This window comes from Sminthopsis crassicaudata, chromosome 1, assembly GCF_048593235.1.
Source record: "Sminthopsis crassicaudata isolate SCR6 chromosome 1, ASM4859323v1, whole genome shotgun sequence".
Lineage (NCBI taxonomy): Eukaryota > Metazoa > Chordata > Mammalia > Dasyuromorphia > Dasyuridae > Sminthopsis > Sminthopsis crassicaudata.
The window spans coordinates 31,007,124-31,013,410 of NC_133617.1; positions in this window are offsets into that span (position 1 = coordinate 31,007,124).

A 6,287-nucleotide genomic window follows, 5' to 3' on the forward strand; every position below is an offset into this window, starting at 1 on the left:
TGTGTGTGTGTGAATCCTTTATAACAAATGTACATAATTAAGCTAAATAAACTCCCAATTAAATTTTTTGCCATCTCTAAAGACATCTCTCCTACTCTGCATCTTCAGTCCATCACCTTCCGGTCAGGAAGGAGCAGGACACTTCATCAATGGTTTTCTGAAAGTCCAACTTCTTAATACTTATCTCACAATAAGGGGTAAGTGCTCTTACCCTTTACAAATTACCTTGTTTTTTATATATCTGTATACATGGACTGTCTCATCCAGGAGAATACAAGTTTCTTGAGGGCAGGGAAAGTCTGTCTCACTCTCATATTTATATCCCCAGTGGCAAGCACAATGTCCAGCACAGAACAGATCCTTGTTAAATATCTGTTGAATTAAATTATGTCGAATCTATAAAATAGGGTGAATTACATTCTGCTATTAATGACACAAGCTTGTGGTGAGGCGAAGTCTTTTCAAAGCACACTATGTAGATGAGCTAGAATAACAGAAATGAAGACTAGGAAGAACACAGAGGAATATGGGAAGACTAACAGGAAATGATGCAGAATGAAGGAAGTAGAACTGGGAAAACAGTCTATACAATAACTACAATATGAGAAATAGAAAGAAAGATAATGAAATAATTGACACAAAATGCTATAAAATTATGATAACTAAGTCTGGCCCTAACAAAAGGTTATGAAAAGGCACATCATTCCCTACTTTGCAACGCTGGATGTGCAACACTACATATAAGGAAAGAAAAATAAAAACAAGTATTTATTAAGCACTTACAACATGCACTTTGCAAATATTATCTCATATGATCTATATAACAACTCTGGGAGGTAAGTGCTATTATTATCCTGATTTTACTGTTAGAGAAACTGAAACGGACAAAAGTTCTGTGACTGGCCCAGTCACACGGTAAAAAGTTTTGTGGCTGAATGTGAAGTCATCTTTCCGACTCCAGGGCCAGTGCTCTATCCAATATATGTGTTCTGTCTACCTCTAGAATTTGCATATGGTGTCAAACTGTGTAGATATGGGTTTTTTTCCTGAATTGTTTTTTCCTTCCATATTCTCAGATATTCTTATCATTGGATTTTTGTGAGGGAAGATAATTGGAAAGATAGTGAAAGATTTCGATGGGAGTATTTTAGAGTGTTACTTATTTGAGAAGGTTGCCAGCAATGAAAAGTGACATAAAATCCTGACTGAAGCCTTGAAAACCAGTTGTCATCTGATTCAGGGAGTGCGGGGCCCATATTGATGAGATCAGGGATTCTTGCAAGTACAGAATATTGATAGACCACACTGTGTTATGGTAGAAAAGCATAGGATTTGGAATCAAAGAGCTCCTAGCTTTCTTACTAATTTCTTACCTTAGGTAAATCAGTTTATTTTTCTTGGCCCCAGTTTCTCTGTATGGAAAATAAGAAACTAAGCCAGATGATCTCTAAGGTCCTTTCTAGCTCAACCCCTCTAGCCTAATCTATAACTCCTTAGTAGATCTGGAGCTACTAAGAATCTGTTAGGACCCTGGGTCTAAAGCTAAAAGTTAGGACCTCAAAGATATTCTAATCCATCCCTCATTTGACAGAGGAGGAAACAGAGGAGCAGGGAGGCAAAATGTTGCCCAAAGTCACACAATTCATAAGGTTCAGAGGCAGGATTTGTATCCAGGTTCTTCTACTCCAGAGCAAATATTCTTCCAGTTATGGCATTCAGTCAGCCAAGAACTCTCAGGACAGGGCTTGCAGTTTCTTAGGCCTGCTGCATCATTTTGGGGCCTGCTACAGTTCAAAAACATTTTAAATTCTCTTTTCTACAAGAGAACTTTCCCAGTATTCCTCCTTCCTCTACCTGCAAATGCCAGCCCTCTCAGCCTTGAAATCCTTATTGACTGACCCACTAGGTATCCCTCCTGCAGGAATGGGAAGCTGGTGTCCCTGTCACGAATAGCAAATATACTTTGAATTATAATGTTGTGGTTTTTTTTTTTTTCCTAGGGAGAGTTTGGCACCCTACCAGCCACATTCTCATCCTCCTCATGCCCAAGGGCATACACCTGCAAGTTAACTAGCCAAGGACACCATCTCTGCTCAGGGAAAAAGTTCTGTCTGTGTGCCATCAAGCCTGCAGCTTTTTCCACACTGCATATTAACCAACTGAACTAACTAGCTGTGACAAAGACACTACAGCTCTGGGAGAAGGAGAAAGCAGTAGCCCAGTGAGACTCAGCCTCTGGCAATGATTCTATGATATCTAATGAATCCAGAGGAGACAGCTCTTCAGTCCTAGCTCACCAAGCAGCTCCACTGAAGTAATTCCCAGGACTTATGCCCATCATTACATAACATCAGCTACTCTTGGTTTCTGCTGGTTACAAAGAGCAGAGAGGCAGAGATACAGTATGGGATTTGAAGTTAGAAAGACCTGAATTCAAATCTTCCCTCAGATACTTACTAGTAGCACGATCCTGACAAATCACTTCACCTGCTTGCCCCAATTTTCTCATCTATAAAATGGGGATAATAATATTACTTGCCTTGCAGAATTGTGGTGAGTATCAAATTTGCAAACCTGAAATACTAGCTATAGTTATTATTGGTGCCTTAGAAAAAGGAAGATTTCAGTACATAGGAAAGGTAGTTAATTCCAAAGAAAAATTAGTCCTGAGGCACACACACATACACATACACATACACATATACAGCCCTTTACTTTCTCTCACTCCAGAAGTGTACTTTGTTCCAATAAACTCCCTGAAATATTAATGTCTCTTCCCAGGAGGCTGAACAGGAGCCATCCTGTGGACAGATGGAAGGATTTGTAGAAAGCATTTCAGAGACTCCATCAATCCTGATCCTAGACATATGAGATGAGGATCAACATATCTCAAACTGTTACAGGGCAAATCCCTAGGAAAAGCTGCAGACAATAGAATAATGTCCCCAAGCCCAGCTAGTGGCCCCTTTATTTCAAATATTCTTTCTTACAACAATAGCATCAAAAATCAGTAACAGTTAATATAATGTTAATAATGTAATAATAAGTAATCACATTTGTATAGCATGTTAAGAACTGCAGAATACTCTATCTGTATCATTCTCATTCAGTGCAAACAATAATTCTGGGAGAAGTTGTATTCCCAGTGGCATTCCAACAACAATCTTTTATGGTAGGCGATAACATTATTACTGTTCTCATTTTGTAGATGGAAAAACAGACTCAGTAAGGTTAAATATTTTATATATGTTCACATAGATACATAATAAGTATTAAAGGCAGGATTTGAACTTAGGCCTTTATTCACTAGACCTTACTTTCTCCTCAAAAGCAACTCTTTATGGGCCCCTATAACCATTTATTCACTTACCAAGTATTCTACCATGTATTTATTTTCCTGGCTAGATGCTTAGGATACAGATATTCTTTGCAACCAGGGAGCTTACCTTCCAAAAGGGAGAATTAGATATTCATAGACAAGTAATTATGAAAATACATACAAAAGTAAATGCAAAGAAATTTTTAATGAGGGATGGAAATAACCACAAGAAGAATCAAATATAGGCCTACTGAGATATGGCACTTGAGCTGAGCCTTGAAGGCTATAACAGGCTGCAAATAAAATCCCACTCCTCCCCATCATGTCCCCCCAAAACTGTAGTACTCACATTCAAGATTAAACTAGTTGTATTGCCCAAAAATGCCACTTTGGGACCTATGCCCCAATCATATTAAAGAGAGAAAGGCCTCATATATATCAAAATGTCCATAAAATCACTTTTTTAGATAGTAGTCAAGAACTAGAAACAAGGTGGGTACCCACTGAGTGGCAAATGGCTAAGCAGGCTGTGGTCCATGAATGCAAAGGGCTATGATAGTAACATAATAATGAAGAAGAATTCAGGGAAGTATGAGAAGACTTGGATGAGATGATTCTGCGTATTGTAAGCAGAATCAGGAAATAAATAGATGCGATGACTACACTGTTGTTAGTGGAAAGAATGATTGTAGAAAGGATCAATCATATGCTCCTTAGTTGCATAAGCTGATAAAGTTTGACCCTGAAAAAAAGAAAATGAAAGTACCTCCCTTCTTTGCAATGGTGGATGACTATGAATGAGGAACCTGCATATGTCATTTGAGTCAACTGATGTGTGAGCTGATTTTGCTAAACTGCCTTTTTTAATTCTTTTTTTTTTAATTGTTTTTGGTCACTCACACCACACAGACAAGTATTTAATAAAAGCTTTTTCATTCAATTAAACCAGGAATAAGGATCAATCAAGTAATTTTTAACATTACTTATTAATTATTAGTATTAAGTATCTCCACTATCTATTTTACCAGGCAAGTGCTTGGGCACTGGAGATGCAAAGACTAAAGAGCAGTAGCTAAAGGGTTGGGTCTGGAGTCAAGAAGATCTAGTTCAAATCTAACTTTAGATTCAGTGAGGATAATAGCTGTACCTCCTACCTCTCAGGGTTATGAGAGTCAAGTGCAAAGAAAAAAGCACTTTACTATACTAGGTATATAGCATTCATATAACATGCTTGCAAATATTGTCTCCTTTGATCCTCACAACAACCTTGAAGGGTGGGTGCTATTATTATTTCCATTTAACAGACAGGGGTTAAATGACTTGTTCTGGATCACAGCGAGGACTTGAGATAGGATTTGAATTCAGAACTCCAGGTCCAGAAATGAGATTATGTAAAATAAGAAATGTCCATTGATTTTTAAAAAATTAAAATATTAAATCAAGTCTTGATCTTTTCCTGGCCAGAGTTGGTTCTGACAAAAAAAAAAGAAAAGATGTAAAAAAGTGAGTTTCCCTCTCCTCTGCCGCTTCAGGCCCCCTCCCAGTCAATAGCATCCCGGGAGCCTTTGTTCTTAGCAGCCTCTTTGGCTCTCTCGGCATGAGGCCGAATGTCTTGAACTCTTCAGCCAGTTAATCCACTTCTCCAGCTGTAAAGGGAACAGAAACTTTTTCTGCAGGTGAATTACACAACCAGACCAGCTTCAGAGCTTCTACTTGTGCCTAAACCTTTGTGGTGACCTTGTCAGGCTTGGGAGGCTCCGACTCAGGAGGATGCTAATGCTCCTTGTAATTTGGTAGATTGCACCCCGTTCTCCATCCAACAAAAATTATGGGCTTCTTGCTCTGTACAGTGCTAAATTTATCGCATTCAGACATGAGCTGTCTTGCAAGAACAAGCCAGCTGTGCACAGCTGTGCACACTAGAAATGTTTAGGGGGAAGGCCCGGACGATCTCCATTGAAAAACAATAACATGCCTTGGAACCCCGCATGGAAAAATGACTGGCTGTGGGGCTGTTAAATTGTTCCCATTTAACAGAGAAAGACCATGAGAGGGAGGAAAAGGCAAATGATTCTGTTCTGGTGCCAACTGGTGGTGAGGCTTAAACCCCTCAACTTCCGGGCTTTAAAGATAAGGGAGACAGATCCCCAGACTATATTGTACAAATATAAACACTGCAGTTTCAAGGTCAGAAAACTAAGGCAGCACCGGCTAGTTTTTCCATAAAATGAATGCTCATTGCCCTTGTTTCCTTTCTGCCTCCCCGTCTCTCTCCTCCCTTGTTCCCCTAGTCCAGGTGGATCCCAGGGAGAACATCGGGGTTTTTAGGGGCCTAGAGTGAAAGGGCAAGAGAATTTGACTTCTCTACCCATGGACTGAGGCGGTCAGCGGCCGGCCCTTTACTGGTTTGCTCAGTTCTCTCAACTGACATCAAGAGATACAAGAGACACTTGGGACCCTTTCCGGGAGCGCTCCCTCCCCCCAACAACGAGGCATCTCCGCTCCAAGGGCAGTTTGTGTCCACAAACTGGACTGCAGAGAGGAGAAAGGGGGGGATGGGATAGGGGAAGGGAAGGAAGTATTAAACGGGAAGGGGGGGAAGAGAAAGTCTGAGGGGAGGGGAGGAGGGAGACAGGAGAGAAAGAGAGGGGGAGGGGGGGAAGAAAAGAGGAGGAAGAGTAGGAAAAAAGAGCAGGAGGGGGGACAGGGGGAAACCTGAGGGGGAGGACAAAGGAGGAGGGGGAGAGGAGAAAACAGGAAGAGGAGGGAAGGAGGAGAGGAGAGGAGAGGAGCAGACTGAAAAAAGAGGGACATCGGGAAAAGGAGTGTGAAGAAGCAGAGGGGGAGGGACAGAAAGGGGGCGAGCAAGAGAGGAAAAAGCAAAGAGCAAACGCGAGTAATGGAGGGAAGAGGGAGAAAGCGGGGTGGGGGTGGGGAGAAAAAAGTGAAGAAAGGAAATGAGAGGAAG